The sequence below is a fragment of the Chlorocebus sabaeus genome, chromosome 21 (assembly GCF_047675955.1).
Source record: "Chlorocebus sabaeus isolate Y175 chromosome 21, mChlSab1.0.hap1, whole genome shotgun sequence".
Lineage (NCBI taxonomy): Eukaryota > Metazoa > Chordata > Mammalia > Primates > Cercopithecidae > Chlorocebus > Chlorocebus sabaeus.
The window spans coordinates 109,329,970-109,346,721 of NC_132924.1; the positions used below are offsets into that span (position 1 = coordinate 109,329,970).

Below are 16,752 nucleotides of genomic sequence, written 5' to 3' on the forward strand. Positions count from 1 at the left end.
TGTCCAGGTTGCTGTTCTCCCAGGCAGTTTTCATCATTCCTAACCCATGTCATCATGGTTTGGTGTACCAAGGCATGGCAGTGGGGATGTTCCTATTAAGAGATGAAGTATGTCTGAAAAACACTGCTATGGGAGACAAGTGGGTAAAAGTTCAAATGAGAGGAAGCTGAAGGTGAAAAAATGTTCTTTGGGGGCAATTTTAGACCACAGACCTTGACATTCTGGGATCTAAAGAGTTTTACTGATGAGTCATTCATGAGTGAATCAAAGCAACTCATTGCTCTGCAAAGTTCTTAGAAATAATATGCTCTCCCCAAATTGCATCTTCTCTGTACTTTTCTTCCCAAAGAAACATGTTCCTTTAAGTTACAACTCAGAAGAAAATACCTTCCAATAATGTACTGGTGGGAGAGACAGAATCTGAGTCAGAGTGACCCTCAGAGGTAATGTTTATTGATACGTTTTAACTTGTTGTAGTCTATGTCACTTTTCTTTTGCTGTATCTTAGAGGGAATCTAAAATACAGTCCTAACCTTCCTGTCCTTATGTTGCAGTAGGTGGTTTGGTTTCTTTATTTCAGTACTTAATTTGCCTAAACTTTATCTTTTTATTTCCAGTTTCAGAAACTATCTAATGTTCTAAAAAGTGATTTTAAAAGTGGGAACAACTTGGAGTCCTTGATTAAAATATCAATGGATAGTACCAAGTTCTTTTTTAAGTATAGTAAGGGTGGTTTTTAAAAAATCAGTTCTATATTTCAAAAGGATGAATAAAATATTATAAAGGGAAATGATAATTTCCTGGCTGTGGCAGGAGTTGAAAGCCGGTGATTGGGGCAGGTTGGGCACATTGTAACTGAAAAACGAAGCCAATAAAAAAAGAACTGAAGCAGAGAGGGTGAACTAGAAGTGTCACAGTAGGGGATGAAGGACAAAGCGTCCACAGTCCCAGATCCACAGAGGAATGCCGTGGATATTCTTAACTACAGAAAGATAATATTAAGAAATAATTTCAATTTTAAGTAAATGTAATCAATAGGGAAAGAAAATAACAAAGGCATTATCTAGAATGATGTATCTTATAAGCTGGGAAAGGAAGAGGGACAAAGAAGGAATTTACTCATTTTGGGAACTAAAGAGGGTGACCATATGCTCACTTGTTCTAGGAGTATAATTCTGGCCAAGTTAATCTTACAGCAAAACTCCAACCTGAGAATAATATTGATAGATATGTGTCAGACACTGGCCTATAGGATATATATGTAATCCCTGTGTTAGTTCATTCTTGCACTGCTATAAAAAATACCTGAGACTGTGTAATTTATAAAGAAAAGAGGTCTAATTGACTCATGGTTCTATAGGCTGTACAGAAAGCACACCAGCTTCTGCTTCTGGGGAGGCTTCAGGAAACTTACAATCATGACGGAAGGTGAAGAGGAAGCAGGCATGTCTTACATGGCTGGAGCATGAGCAAGAAAGAGGAGGAGGGGAGGTGCTACGTATTTTTAAATGACTAGCTCTCATGAGAACTCACTATAGAGTACCAATGGGGTACCGTGCTACCCGTTCGTGAGAACTCTGCCCGCATGATCCAGTCACCTCTCACCAGGCCCAACATTGAAGATTACAATTCGACATGAGATTTGTGTGAGGACACAGATCCAAACCATATCAATCCTCAAAACAGCCTTATGAGGTAGATAGTGTTACTATCTTCTACATTTTTAGCTGGGAATATTGAAGCATGACTACTGGCCCAAAATGCCAGTGCTTATAAGTAGTGGATATGAGATTTGAGCCCAGACCATCCAACTCCATGGTTAGCAATGGTCAAGATTGCTAACTCCAAGGTAAGCAACTGTGCCACGCTGCCTTGGGAAGAGCCTTTGGACAATGAAATTGTGGGACGATGGTTTGTTCTAGGAATGGACTGATACATTAAAGACTGAGCTGTCCTCTGTCATGGCAGCAGTGGGATGAGAGTTGAGGAGCAAACCTTGTTTCATTGCAACAAGGTAACAACAACATAAAGGAACAAAGACAGTCCATCAGTATTTGCAGTGTAGAACTCCATCCTAATTTTCTGGGAGTTTTAACCATCTGCGTGATACAAGGTTAGTGAGTAGAACTTGGGGATGAGAGGAGAGGGGAGCTTGGAGCAGGATTTCAGAACCAGAGGTTCTCAGGAATTGGTGCTATAATCAGAATGGAAAGATAGAATCCAAGAGGTGTTACTGAAACAGCAGGGGTTTGGTCTAGGTCCTGCTCCTCGCTGCACAGAATGCCAATCACTGAGATGACAAGTATTGCCAAGGAAAAAGACTTTAATCAGGTGCTGTAGCCAAGGAGATGGGAGCTCAGTCTCAAATTCAGCTCCCTGACTGACTAAACTAGGGCTTTATATAGCAGGGAAGAAATGTAACAATATGTAAAAAAAACAGGAACTGGATGCCAGGGGTGCAGAAGGAGACATCTGGTGGGGCGATCTGGTGAGTTTTAGTTCTTTGATACTTTTTTTGAGCGGCCTGAAGGTCTTTTCCTGAGGAAGTGTATTAGTCTGTTTTCATACTAGTATGGAGAACCGCCTGAGATGGTTAATTTATAAAGGAAAGAAGTTTAATTGACTCACAGTTCAGCATGGCTGGGGAGGCCTCAGGAAAATTACAGTCATGGCAGAAGGTGAAGGGGCAGCAAGACACCTTTTTCACAAGGTGACAGGAAGGAGAATGAACTACCAAACACTTATAAAACCATCAAATCTAGTGAGAACTCACTATCATGAGAACCACATGGGGGAAACTGCCCCCATGATTCAATCACCTTCACCTGGTCTCTTCCTTGGTATGTGGGGATTATGGGAATTATGGGGGTTACAATTCAAGATGAGATTTTGGGTGAAGACACAGCCAAACCATATCAGGAAAGGAACTCAGATGAAACAAATACAAGTTTCAAGCGTTAACAACAGAAGAGTCAATTTCTATGTTTATCCCATAGACAGTTTGTTCTAGGAAAGAACTGATACATTAAAGATAGAGCCGTCCTGTGTCATGACAGCAATGGGATGGGATGAGAATCTATGGGACTGCCTATGAGACTGTTGGGTCAATTTCAGAGGGAGATCCAGGACAATGTTGTGAACAGTAGCAAAAATTACCATAAGGGATTTGGATCTTTTTGAAGCTTATTAATAATAAAAGTAGCCTTGTGTTACATCTGCTGTGAAGCTTCCCACCACAGGCAATTTGGGGGCTGCCAAGTTACAGGATCCAGGGGTTACCATTCCCATAGAATATTCATCTGTCTGGAGTTGTGCATAAATGGCCCTGCTGACTTGTATGTGTCAGTGGAGAGGAACTTGCAGAGTTTGCAGCAACTGCAGTTCCCCTTCATGACTTTGGAAGATAGGGATGCCTGGTGTCCTCATGCTCTCTGTATCTCAGAACTCTCTTGAGTTGATAAGGACTTTCCAATCAGCCTTTTTTCATTATCTCCTGCCTACTTTAACTTCAGACACATTCACATTCATCAGTCTTGTCTTATCTGAACAATGAGTGGGGCTAGTACCAGGCACAATGGAAGAGGTAATATTCAGAGACTTTAATTATATTCACACTTGAGGAGTCTCCAGAAAGAACACTTTGCAAGTCATAAACTATCAGCACCAGAGCTGCCACACACTTGTTTTTAATTATTGATGAGCAGCTAGTTTGGTCGTGGGATGCCTTTCAGGGTATCCTTCAAGTGTTAACTTTGCAGCACCATAGTCCTGGTTCTCTGGACAGAGTTGCTCTAGCCAGGTTACTTTGGTCAGAGTTAGAAGGAATAAACACTGTCAGTTTGATGCCACCAACATTCAATGGGCACCTTCTATGTGCCAGAGTTTGTTTGTGGTTCAATGTTCTGTTTGGGATGAGAGAAAAATTATCTCAGGTTCAGGAGCTCACAGTGAAGAACTGAGGAGGAATATGGAAGCAAATAAACACAAATCAGCATGAAAGGTGCTGCAGAGAAGCTACTTTAAGGGGGCAGAGGAAGATGTGGTTAACATTTGGGGAGCTCTGACAGGCACCCAGAGAAGCAGATGCTTGAGCTGAGTTCCTCTGGTCTAATCCTTGTAGGTCTCTTCATCTGCATGGGATCCCTCTATCAGAAGGTATTGACCTTGGCTTCAGAATCATCTGGAAAGCTTTGAAACACCTCAATGCCTAGACTGCAGCCCAGATCAACTAATACTCCCTGGGGGTGGTACCCAGGCATCGGTATTTTTAAAAATTCTACGTGAGATACCAATGGGCAGTCAAGTTTGAAAACCACTGTCATAAATCCAGAATTCAGCAATTCAAAAATAAGAGTTAGGAAGATGACTGTATTATGGTTTGGAGACTGTTACTGTATTCTGAGAGGGCTGGTAGAGAAAAGAATATTGTTGTTCAGAGATCAGTGGTTATATCTAGCCATGTTCAAACACAGGAGCATCACAGAATTTTACTAACACAGTTGGTCCTCCATATCTGTGGTTTCACATTCACAGATTTGAACAACCATGAACCAAAAATATATTTTTTAAAAAACCGACAAAAATACAACAGTAAAAATTACTAATAAAAACAATGTGTAGTATAACAACTATTTACATAACATTTATACTCAACTAGGTATTAAAAGTAATCTAGGGATGATTTAAAGTATATGGGAAGATGTGTGTAGGCTAAATACAAATGCTACACCATTTCATATTAGGGACTTCAGCAAACTTCGATTTTGGTATCCTCTGGGGTCCTGGAACCAATCCTTGCGATGACTAAGGGATGACTCTATAGTAAAATTGGGAAAATAACCTGAACTATTTATGTTATAAATAGGCATGGGAGCTAGGCATGGGATATGAGCTGGGAAGCAACCTGAAGTTAGTAATTTCTACATATGTTTTGTATCTCCCACTCCTAAAAAGTCTTGGGAAAGCCTGCATCTTAAAGTAAACTTAAGAGGACACCAGAGAAGTTCCACCTAAGGATGCAGAGAAAGTGCATACATTTAAGTGTCAACCTTAAAATTATGGAAATTGTTTGCAGATTGTACTATTCTGTAAATCCAGTTCAGATTTTTAAATTAGTTTTTAAACCTACAAATTCTTTGAAAATAGGCCACCCGGGGCTCACATATGCATGACTACTTCAATTAAACAATAATAATGATAATATTGGTCATATTATATTTATAGCATATCTCAATATATCAGTACTTACCATATTTTATTTAATTCCCAGAAAAGTTTTGTAAAGTAGGTAACTATGGTTTTTTTCCCAGTACTCAGACTAGACTATGAGGCACAGAAATGTTAAATAAATTGTCTGGCTATGGGGTCCCATGTAGCCTGAGTTGGGATATAAACCTAGTCATTCTGAACTTCTCCACTCCTTATTCTCTCTCTCTTCATTGTGAAAGGGAGTGACTTGATGTAGTTGAAAAGAAAACTGGTTTGAGAATAAGAAGATAAGGATTCCATGTCTGATTGACCTGCTCTGTGATCTTGAGTTAGTCACTCAGCCTTTCTGAACCTTACTGTCTTCTTTAAACACTAAAGATCAGACATAATATGACATTACAATTTGCCTTGTAGTAATGAGTTGCAGAGGGAATGCATGTTGAAAATCACTTTAGAATCTCACCGATATATCATTCTTCTGAAGGGCATCATTGCGACATATATGTGGTGGGTGCCTGTAGTTCCAGCTACTAGGGAGACTGAGGCAGGAGAATGGCATGAACCTGGGAGGCAAGCTTGCAGTGAGCCGAGATCGTGTCACTGTACTTTAGCCTGGGCAACAGTGCAAGACTCCATCTCAAAAAAAAAAAAAGACATATACATATATGTATACACACATATGCATATACTCTCTCTCTATATATACACACACACGCAGAGAGATATATAAATAATATATATATAAAAAATATATATGTACCTGTCTGTATATGCTATATATATATAAACACACTATATATATATACACTATATATACACACACTATATATATATCGCGTGTGTGTGTGTATATATATATAGTGTATGTATTGACAGGTACATTTTTTTTTTCCTAAAACAAAGAGTATAGGGATTTACTTTGCATTTTTGTGTAAGTTTTATAGATGACTATTTTTCTTTTGTCAGAAAATACCACTCATCTTCCCCATCCTCCTTGTAGTTGTGGAGAACTTACATGAAAGGCAGGTGCAGCCAGACAGGTTTAACTTTTTTTTAAAAAAAACACTAACCTGTGTCCTATAGAGGATGCCCCATCTGGCTCCTTGATTCTTTGCAATCTAGATGAGTCTTTTTAGCTCTTGATCTGAAGCAGAATGGTTCTGAAACAAGCAGCTTAGACCCTTTGGGAAATTAATCAGGCAGAGGAGGCAGTTCTGAGTCTCTAACAGGTACGTTAAGGAGCATTCTGAAGCTTGTCTAGCTTGACAGGAAATTGCCTGGGGGAACGCTAAGAAATACAGACAGGCTTGGCTAAGGTAGGCATTGAAGTTTGCAGTTGCTTAGATTGTTCTATATTGTTAGGACATAGAGAAACTTCAGTCCTGGAAGATGCAATCCATTTGGTACATGAAATTGATGGTACTGCAGATATTAACAACAAATTAGGTGGGTACTGGAAGGTCCTCAGTGTGACCCTACCGTCTTATAGTGTCCTTCATGTTCTTTCCCAACCTTCTCTCCAAGCTAAACAAGACTTGTTCGACAGATATGTGTATGAAGCTAGAATGGAACTGTGGTTCTTGAGGAGTGGTGGTATGTGAGCATCTAGGGTAGGTGGTAGAAGAGTAGTGAGTGAGTGTCATCCAGGAGGGGGCCAGAGGGGAGCGGTGCTGCTACCTCCTCCCTCCCTGCAGCCTCAGGTCCCATGGTCTTCACAGTCACGGTCACTGTCCTCCGTCAGCTCCTCACTGTCTCTCAGCGGGACAAGTGCCACAGACTCCTGATTGTTTTGGAGGCTCTCCTTGGGCCTTCCTGGTGTCCATACAACTTCCCCATCATGACCAGGGCTGTTTTACCAAATACCAAGGTGGTCACCATCAGCACCCATAGATTGTAGGATAAAAATCTAAACTCAGCATAACATCAAAACCCCTTCACATCTGACTTCAATCTTCCTGGTCCCCTGGAGGGGGCTGGATCTCACAATCGTCGTGTAATAGTCCACTCTCCCATCCTGATTGATTGCTGACCTGCTGGTAGGGAGCCAGAAAAGACAAAGATGAGGAAACTGAGCCAGATGGAGACCAGTCATGCTCTTCTCTGTCTCTTCATTTTACCTGCCCCTTAGCCACCAAGACACTGTTTGCAGTGGTTCCTACCTTCTTCTAATCTTGAAGGAGTTTATTTCCTTAAAATCCACAAGTCCTGTAGTGCTTTCTCACTCTATAATCTGTATATCCCCACAAAGCAAGATTTTTGTCAAATCTGACCTTCTGTAATTTGTGTTTAAAAAACACTGAATATGAGTTTTCAAACTACTATGCATAATTCCCACTTCCAAAGGACAATCTGAAACAACTCTTATCTCCTCCTTCCTTAAGAGTCACATCAGGAGGTTTTAATGATACATTAACTCATCAAAAATATTAATTAAGCTTCTAAGATAGAGCTAGAATTAAACTCAGATTCCACACTATCTACTTCACACAGACAGTGTTTCATGCTTGCCTCTGGCTTTACTCTGTTGGCTGCCAACCCTTGGCCCCAACGAGAGGGGGATTTACAGGGAAAAGAGTGGAGCTTACATTTTAGGGCCTCGGCTTTGACGGTGTCCTTCCCAGGTCTCTGCAAATAGCTATAGCAATGTGATACATGGTTACACGTTTGTAAAGTTGGTAAAAGTGAGACATTTTAACTGCATTAGGACCAGAATCTCTTTCCCTTCTGATTTCCCTTCTGTGATACCTCCTTTGATGACAGCTAGTGCTAGAATAGGTATTCGTAAGTTTAATTGAGGATACGTTCAATGAGTTCAGTGGGATTTATCCATGCACTTTACAATCACTCCTGTGTACCGTTAAGTTACTGTATATGCACTCATGATATTGTTACAGAGGTCTGGAACCAGAATCTCTTGGGACAGGGCCAGAGAGGGCAGGCTTCATGAAGTCTGGGAATAAGGCTTTCAGTTGTGTGTGTGTTTGTTTGTTGGCTTATCACTGAGACCTCAGGACTGCATTGGCTCAGAGTAGGTGTTTAATAAATGCTCATGAAATGAATTTTTATGCATATAAAGCCTTGAGAATGACCGTTTCTGCTTATTTAGTATCTTATAGAGCAAGACTGCAGATCAAGATTTTCCAACGTGGTGCTAACTTTTTTGAGAACAGTTAATGAGAACTAGGAAAGTCCTTGTAGACCATCCAATCCAGTGGCTTTCAAATGGAAAGTGTGAAAGGACAACAGAATTACATGGATTCTTTTCCAAACTGCTTTTTTTCCAGTGATGCCATATTCTGTAAGACTTCGTGTGAAGGTGTGGAGGACAGATCATATCTGAATCTTCCAGGCAATGAGAGGGATGGTGTGAGTCTGGAAATTCTTTGTGATGGCCTGAGACTACCCTTACTCCAGTTTAGAACACTGACTTAATTCGATCTGTTTTTTCAAACAAATGGCCTCTGAGACATACAGCAGTGAGGGTAGGGACTCTTATGCAGTTACAGAGCAGAGTCAGGGCTAGAACTCAATTCTTAAAAATTTCAAATACAGTGTTCTACAATATTGTGCCTACTTCTGCACTTCTGCTTGTAGGCAACTTCCTTTTCCTTTAATTCTCTAATATTTGGAGAGCACATCACAACTTAACACTTCTCTATATTATTTTACATTGCTTCTCATGGTTTCTCATGCATAAATATAGTATTTTCTTATATTTTAAATTTTCTAAGAACAGGTAACATATTTTAAACTTCCTTTGCAATTCTACAGGTAACTAACACATTGATGATAAGCTAATATTAAGAGAGCAAAATAGTTGATGATTAGTTTATTAATATCTCAAAATAATCCATTTGATGTGCGAAGATGCTATTAGGTACAACATTCCAAGTATACATGTAATTCTTGTCAGAAATATTATCCACCTTTTGAAATACATGTTGATTAAAGAATAACATGGGCTGTTGGCATAGGTACAGTAACAGCATACCATAGGCCAGAGGTTTTGGGAGGTCCAAGATCAAGAAGCAGGATGTCTAACAGGGCTTTTGAGAATTCTAGGGCAGCCAGTACTCAAAAGGCAAGATTTGATTGTGAATGATTTCATGCAGTTCCATTGGTTAATAAGCAAATCCTGCCCACACTTGTGGATAACATGGGAAGCTATCTGAGCAGGTAAAGGCTAAGATAGAAAGACCCATGAACAAAACTGGGACATGGAACATAGATAATTCACCAGGAACTTGGTTACTTTGTTGTACATTTCATGCTTTTTATTTCTTCTTCCCTTTCCTTTCCATGCAATGTGTTTATAACTTGTAGCTAGATTTTTAATTCCTGCCAAATTCAGTCAATTAATTAATTAGGCAAATTAAAGTGAAAATTATTTTTTAGGGGCTGTTAAAATTTACAAGATGTCAGCACATTCCTCTCACATGCTTTTATTATTATAATAAATGTTGTTTAATCATTAGCCCTGTGTTAATTGTTAGTTTGGGGAAAGATTTACATGTTTAAAATTGGGAGAAATCATTTTGGCTATGGCTACCTCTTTTAATTTACTTATATCTATTTTTTCTGTCACACAGTGTTTGACTTTTACAACCACATAAATTTTTATTAGAACCTGAAATAAATCAGTAAAATAAGACGATGCTTTTTTGTTCTGCTCAATCTTTGTATCATAACCTTCACTTCTCAATGCTCAAATGATAGAATGAAAAATGGACAATTCTTGACTGCATCATGCTGCCCCTTGGGTGGCTGTACTGTTATTTCACACTTGATACATTCACATTTTTTCTATACTTATGAGTTCTCTCAAAAATTATACTCTAAAGTGCATGAGTTTAGAGACTATGTCTTTATTTTATTTTATTTTATTTTATTTTTTTACTTTAAGTTCTGGGATACATGTGCAGAATGTGTAGGTTTGCTACATAGGAATGTGTGTGCCATGGTGATTTGCTGCACACCTATCAACCTGTCATCTGCGTTATAAGCCCCATATGCATTACATATTTGTCCTAATGCTCTCCCTCCTCTTGCTCCCAACCCTGCCACAGGCCCTGATGTGTGATGTTCTCCTGCCAATGTTCATGTGTTCTCATTGTTCAACTCCCACTTATGAGTGAGAACATGCAGTGTTTGGTTTTCTGTTCTTGTGTTAGTTTGCTGAGGATGATGGTTTCCAGCTTCATCCGTGTCCCTGCAAAGGACATGATCTCATTCTTTTTTATGTCTGTATAGTATTCCATGGTGTATATGTGCCACATTTTCTTTATCCAGTGTATCGTTGATGGGCATTTGGGTTGGTTCCAAGAAGATGAGAGAAAGAGATTATGTCTTATTAATTCCATTAGGTTGGTGTCTTAGTAATTCTATTAGGTTGGTGCAAAAGTAATTGTGGTTTTTGCCATTACTTTCAATTGCAAAAATGGCAATTACTTTTGCCTCAATCTAATACATGTCTTGTAGTAGTTTCCAAACTAGCCACATCAGAATCACAAGATGTCTTTTAAAAAACCTAGAATTTAGGATCTCAGCTTGGGAATTCTAAAAAGTTTTAAGAAGGGTCTCAAGATTCTGACTTTTTAAAAAGCTCATCCATATAATTTTTCTGGACAGTTGATTTTGAAAGTCACTGTCTATAGCATGAAACACTGCCTTGCATTTAGTAATTGCTCAGTGTTTCTTTGTTTATTTTGAAACCTGCATCACTCAAGAGAGCCGTGTAAACCAAGTCTAGCATGTTTACTTTGTTATTTTCTCTTCTTTTATTTTATTTTACTTTAAGTTCTGGGATACATGTGCTAATCATGCAGGTTTGTTACATAGGTATACATAGCTTCTGCACAGCAAAAGAAACTATCATCAGAGTGAACAGGAAACCTACAAAATGGGAGAAAATTTTTGAAATCTGTCCATCTGACAAAGTTCTAATATCCAGAATCTACAAGGAATTTAAACAAATTTATGAGAAAAAAACAACCACATGAAAAAGTGGGTGAAGGATATGAATAGACACTTCTCAAAAGAAGACTTCTATGTTCTCTTCTTGGTGCCTTACCATGCTTCACTGACTGCCTGACAAAAACCAATTCAGATGCATTCTTTTTTTGTTTCATGGTGCATATTGATAAAATAACCAAGACTTTTTATTGCTTCTTCAAACAACTTGAAAAATCTGATGGTGCTTTTTAAAATTTGCATTAGTGCTTTGTAGCACAAGACCACCCTGTTGCCTATATTTTCTGGCTGGAAGTGGTGGATATATCTGGGAAGACTGATGCAAGACTAATGTCTACCCACATTGACACTGTCCTTTGGATCCTGGCGGCTCTTGCTGTTTTCAGAGTCTTCTTCCACTTTAAACATACTCTAAATGATGTATTTGTTCCAGAAAGCTATCTTATCTCTGATTACTCTCTGCTGTCTGGCCTTCTGATTACTTCTCTTTCCAACTGCCATTTTCCAGATCATCATATGGCAGTCATCCATTCTTGGTGCATTGCCAGCCCATTGAAATTATGACAGAAAACTCTGCAGTTGTCAACTGAATAAATGATTTGCTTTAGCATTGAGTAGTTTGGTCTCATTCCCATATTTGTTATGGGTTACTCTGTCTTGCAATTTTAAATTCAAAAAGCATTGTTTCCAGCACTGAGGAAACTTTTCAAGAAGCTTAATGTGTTGGTTGCTTAGTGTACTTAGTTTCCTAGAGCTGTGTAGAAATGTGTTCCTGGCTTATACTTCATGGGTCACGAGTAGAGTCACTAAAGGTTAGGAAAAAAAAAATCAAAAGATGAGAGAAATGGGTTGGTAGAGGATGAGTAAAAAAATAACAAATAGGAGTGAGGAATACTTAAGAGAGAGTACAGAAGACATGGAGAGGGGAGAAAAAGTACTAACACATAGTAACCTAGAGAGGCTCTCTTAGGAGGTTTTGCAGTAAGGGGATGATTCACTAAGAATATTTCAAAAATTATATCTGACATGCGAGCACTTGGGCCAAGAGCCTTTTGCAGATTTAGGCTGTCTCTTCCCCCCATCCCCACGCCCATTCTTATTTATATCCTTTGAAATGTCATGAGCAGATTATTCCATTTACAACCATTTTTCCCCAATTAACCTAATGCAGAGATTTTAAATATGTGACTGGTGGATTTACAAGTTAAGCACTGGTCCATGAATCCTCTAGAATGGTTTGTAAAATCTGTATTTTATCTTCATTTTTCTCCTCCAGGGGAAGTCCAGAAATTCATCATATTCTCAAAGGGATCACTGACCAGAAAACATTTGTTTTTTCCTTCCTTCCTTCCTTCCTTCCTTCCTTCCTTCCTTCCTTCCTTCCTTCCTTCCTTCCTTCCTTCCTTCCTTCCTCCCTCCCTCCCTTCCCTCCCTCCCTCCCCTCCCTCCCTTCCCTCCCTCCCCCTTTCCTTTCCTTTCCTTTCCTTTCCTTTCCTTTCCTTTCCTTTCCTTTCCTTTCCTTTCCTTTCCTTTCCTTTCCTTTCCTTTCCTTTCCTTTCATTTCCTTTCCTTCTTTCCTTTTTTCCTTCTTTCCTTCTTTCCTTCGTTCTTTCTCAGAGTTTCGCTCTTGTTGCCCAGGCTGGAGTGCAATGGCGTGATCTCAGCTCACTGCAATCTCCACCTTTCAGGTTCAAGTGATTCTCCTGACTCAACCCCCTGAGTAGCTGGGATTACAGGTGCCTGCCACCATGTCTAGCTATTTTTTTTTTTTTTTTGTATTTTTAATAGAGACAGGGTTTCACTCTGTTGGTCAGGCTGATCTCGAACTCCTGACCTCAGGCAATCCACCTGCCTCGGCCTCCCAAAGTGCTAGGATTATAGGCGTGAGCTACCACGCCCAGCTCTGGTTTTTTTTTTTTTTTTTAGGTTTTGTGTGTGTGTGTGTGTGTGTGTGTTTCTTTTTTGTAGTTGTTGTTTTGTTTTTTCATTAAAATTTTAGAAGGTCAACTACCAGTGGACCGCATCCATGGAAACCTATCACTGAGTAGCATATTCTCCAGATAACAGTCAGCAGAATCCTGGGAATTAGCCTGATGACTGTAGCTGGTCCCTGGGCTGATGCTTCCATCCTTTACCATTTAGTTGGTTTGGAGCTTGATCAATCCTCAGTGTTACCTTCTGTCTCTCATCTTCTCAAAGGAGTCTTAAACCTTTGGATGTCATTTTCCAGTTTCCTGTTAACGAAACACCCATGACTTGTTTTTTATTTTTATTTTTCCCTTTTTTCTTCTTTTTTAGACAGGCAGTGGATAGCTGAGATACCGTTCAGACTTGAATTACAGGTGCAAATCGTTTGTTGTATTTAGGGTTTCTCTCCTGCAAGTTGGAAAATAGATCTGTGTTTGCATTTTCAGCATTTTTAAAAGGCTAGTGCATTAGTTGATTTGCAAAGTATTTTGTAACTACTTAAATGTAAATATTTTTCCAGGGTCAGTTTCGGGAACACAATTTTCAGTGCATACCCACCCTCGGATGACTACAGTTATCATTAGGACTTTTGATAATCTTTACAGTTTCCTGCCTGAAAGAATTTTACTGATGTCAGGAAGTATATTCTGATACAACTTTCAGGCCCCCTGATAACTCCTTGAGCATGTGTAATCTCTCTTTTATGGTAATTTTTTCAGTCTGTGACAGAAGCAGGATTTTCATCAGTCTGGCAAAAACTTCTGAGCTAATAAGTTACTAGTTCTGAGTTTATTTTCAAATGGGTGATAGTTGCTCATTCCTCTATTCTCTGAGTTCCTGAAGAGAACCAGCAGAAACTAGAAGCAGGAAAAGAGAGGAGATGAGATTAGTGATGAAATGTAACAGAATGGAACCTGTTAAACAGCCCTTGCCTATCGATAGTGGGGTTGGCTGATGTGTCTGAGAAGGAAAAACCACAGCTTAAAATGAGTACAGTCAGGCTGGGTGTGGTGGCTCACACCTGTAATCCCAGCACTTTGGGTGGCCAAGGTGGGCGAATCATGAGGTCAGGAGTTCAAGACTAACCTGACCAACATGGTGAAACCCTGTCTCTACTAAAAATACAAAAATTAGCTGGGCGTGGTGTTGTGTGCCTGCAGCCCCAGTTACTCAGGAGGCTGAGTGAGGAGAATCGCTTGAACCCAGGAGGCGGAGGTTGCAGTGAGCCCAGATCGTGCCGCTGCACTCCAGCCTGGGTGATAGAGTGAGACTGTCTCAAAAAAAAAAAAAAAAAGAAAGAAAGAAAAAAAAAGACTACAGCCATAAGTAATGATTTCACCATGGGGGAAAATTCTGTGTGTCCTTTACATAGATTTTATTGTAGAATTTATTGCTCCAAAGATTTATATCTTGCATTTACTTATTATTTATTTATTTCATTTATGGAAAGCAATATGAAAACCTGTATTTGTATTTGTATGTAACTGTTTGGAGTAAAGTTTTAAAAAACTTACTTCCAGACCTGCTTGATGCTCATTAATTCCTTGTTTTCAGATTGCTTAATACCCATTTCCTATTTCATACCTTAAATTACTTTAATTATTATTTAGATTTGTCTAATGGTAATCATTTTATCCCCTAACATGGAATAGTCATATGGATTTATGTTTATATCTGTCTCTACCTCTTAGCAAATAGCCATAAGCCCATAGTAATAAATGATCCCCTTGATAACCATAAGTTCTTTTCTTTATGTTTATCAGTGCAGGGATTAGGGATACCAATGAGCAAGACCAGAAAATTGTCCAGGCAAAAGAGGTTCTGACAGATGTCAAGGTTGAGAGAAGTGAGGAAGTCTGTGGATAAGGGAAGCACACCAGGTTTAGTATCTTAACAAGGAGATGGTAGAACATAGAAGAAATAAAGGGCAAAGGAGCTCAGCCAGATTAGAGTCTGGAGAGGTGAACAGCAAGAATTCTGAGGACTGGGAAACACATACATAGGTAAAGTTGAGTAACAAGTGTCAAAAAAGTGGCCAAGAGGGCCAGGCAGAAGAAATCAGAACCAGACCCAGTGTCTGGACAGCAGATTCAATTAGAAAATCTGCAGGAAAAAAAAAAAAAAAATCCCGATAACATGTATTGTGTGCCTGAAAATGACTATGATATGCTGTATGCACTGGACCAGGATGAAGTCAGCATGAGGCAGTACAGAGCCCACAGGCAGGAAAAATAGGAGAAGCAGAAAGAACAGGAAGCCAGGCAGTGCCTGGCTGCACCTTTGGCAGAATTTCATCTGGACCTAGTTGGATTGCTTATCTTTGCATTTTCTAGACATCCTTTATCTTTTTAATTTATTGGTCAATGGCATATATATATTGCACCATGCAGCTCAAGCAACCAACCCTTTTGTACTTTTTTATTTAGAAAAAAAGTAAGACTCTGTTGGGAGGCTTTTATTGTCTGCTCTTTTCTGATTCATTTCAACTTTATTTAATCTATACAAGACCAAATACAATGCAGCATTCTTGTCCCAGTTGTAATAGATCTTACGTTGACACATGGCTGCCATTGTCCTGTGAAAGGAGTAAAAGGAATTGCTGTAAGAGGGTCCTTCTGTGCCAGTTTTTCCTTCGGAGTTTTTGTTGCTTTTGAAAACATCCTCATCCGACCTCCTTTACTGATAAGATTTTAATGGGCGAAATGCAAATCTAGGCATTACTTTAGAATTTACAGTTTAGACGTTTACCATTGAGTTGAGTATATATACTACGGGGGTAGAGGTAAGTAATCAGACTATGTTCACATTTTGAAATAAGTGCTCCTCTGCCAGGGTTATATAAGGACACCTTCATTTGCTAGTTTGATTGATCTTCTGAGAAGGTTCAAATGAGGAACAGCTAATGCTACTGATTCCTCTCTCACAGTGGTTGAAAAGGGATTTCCAATAGTTCAAGTCAGAGTGAAGAAACAGGAAAATTTCAGGCCTAGGCAAGGACCTGGTCAATAGCATGTTGCAAGAGTCTTGAGGAGCAAAACTCTCTTATTTACATTCTGGTTTCATCCACAGAAAAACCAGGTTTTCTATTAGAATGATACAAAAAAATGGATGATAATTATACTGATTGGATGCTCAGACAGAAAGATGCTCCCTGACATGAGTGACTCTTGGTGGAGGTAGGTATGAGAGGCTGGTGATGGGCAGCCATGTTAGCAGAGAGAGGCAAAAACAGTTGGTCAGTTGAGAAAGATGAAGTTCTAATGTTGTTGAATCTTAACTGGTTTGAAACACTAAACAGTCCCTCCCAGCATCTCCCTGTCATCACTACTTTGTTTTCCCCAGTCCCATGTTCGTGGTGCTGGCTGTATTGCTGCTAGTCAGCCTTTGGACCTGAGTTTTTTCCTGTGGCTTTTGGTTGGAGGACATGATGACCTCACAGATGGTCTTCATAAATCAGCCACTGTGCTCCCAGGAATCTTTGATTCTACTCTCTAGTTTGTCTCCTTGACTGTGCCCTGAAACCTGGCTCACTCTATTAAGTCATGCTGGATATGGTGGGGTCATTTGCCACCCCTCATGCATGTCCCTGACCCACTTGTTTTCTCT

General features: G+C 39.5%; 1 long non-coding RNA gene across 2 annotated transcripts in view; it reads left to right on the top strand.

Annotated features, from left to right (window-relative positions):
- Positions 1-305: 305 nt before the first annotated feature.
- The window catches only part of LOC140709703 (uncharacterized), a 237,881-nt gene continuing 221,434 nt past the window's right edge, over positions 306-16,752 (top strand). For both annotated transcript variants that reach the window (XR_012090435.1, XR_012090434.1), the window contains exon 1: positions 306-443. This is a non-coding gene — a long non-coding RNA (uncharacterized lncRNA). The remainder of the gene's footprint in view (positions 444-16,752) is intronic.